Source organism: Dipodomys ordii, unplaced genomic scaffold (genome assembly GCF_000151885.1).
Source record: "Dipodomys ordii isolate 6190 unplaced genomic scaffold, Dord_2.0 Scaffold41, whole genome shotgun sequence".
NCBI lineage: Eukaryota > Metazoa > Chordata > Mammalia > Rodentia > Heteromyidae > Dipodomys > Dipodomys ordii.
In genome coordinates, this window is record NW_012267257.1 from 11,204,910 (window position 1) to 11,206,082 (window position 1,173).

At 32.7% G+C, this 1,173-nt stretch overlaps 1 protein-coding gene across 1 annotated transcript in view; it reads left to right on the forward strand.

Annotated features, from left to right (window-relative positions):
• Nup155 (nucleoporin 155kDa) overlaps positions 1-1,173 on the forward strand; it is a 76,477-nt gene that overhangs the window by 57,534 nt on the left and 17,770 nt on the right. The gene's annotated exons all lie outside the window — the stretch shown is intronic.

The following is a 1,173-nucleotide window of genomic DNA, read 5'->3' on the forward strand; positions in this document are numbered from 1 at the left end:
AAAAAAAAAAAAAAAAAAAAAAGGCAATTGTCAAGAAGACAGACTAGTGCTGGTGAAGATGTGGAATAAAAAGTACTTTCATCACTCTTAAGGGTATATCCAGAAGAGTCTAAAGCAACATACAGGAAAGATTCTAGCATACCCATGTTTAGTGTAGCACTTACAAAGCCATGGAATCAGTCTAGTTAGACAATAATTGAAATCAATTTATATAGAAAATGTATACATGATGTATACCTGTATACATGGTGGAGTAGTCAGTCACATGGAAAAATGAAATTTCATTTGTAGGAAAGTGCATGGGACTAGAGATGATCATGTTGATCAAGGAAAATTAAAATGAAAAGCATATATGGTTTGTTTTTGCTCATATATGGAATCTGAAATGGTAATGAGGAGACATGAGTATAGAGAACTGTCATGTATATGTTTTGTTTCTAAGCATAAAGGATATCCAACTTGTCATATATTTTAGATATACTGAATATTTGGTTCTTTTTAAATTTGAAGGTGTGCTCTGTCTAAACAGTGAACTCTGGTTGGATGTTTAATTTTCATATTTCCTTCCACAGCTTTATGGGGAATTTGCTGACCCATTTAAACTTGCAGAGTGTAAACTTGCAATAATTCATTGTGCTGGATATTCAGATCCCATATTGGTGCAGACACTTTGGCAAGATATCATAGAGAAAGGTAAGTGTTTAATTCTAGATCAATTAGCATATATTGTCTAGTGCCTTACTAGAAGAATATAAGTAACAGCTAATATTGCTAAGGCTTGTGAAAACTATGTCTTAGTAAAAATTAAGTGGAAGGCATCTGCGTTTAGTGGAGGGATGATTATACTAAAAGTAACTCCAGTGAATATTTAGGGGTACAAACCTTAAAACAATAGCAACATAAATATTTCACATTGAAAAATAATTGGTGATTTTACTAACATGTCTGTTTCTTACAGAACTGAATGATAGTGTAACATTGAGCTCACCAGATAGAATGCATGCTCTTAGTCTAAAGATTGTCCTCCTTGGCAAAATTTATGCTGGGACCCCTCGCTTCTTTCCTTTAGGTAAGTAGTGACCCAAGGTACAGACATGTTTTCTTTTCTGTTTTGAGAATTTGATATTTTTCTCCATTGAAAATTACTAATAATGGAGAGTTTTTTTTTAATTT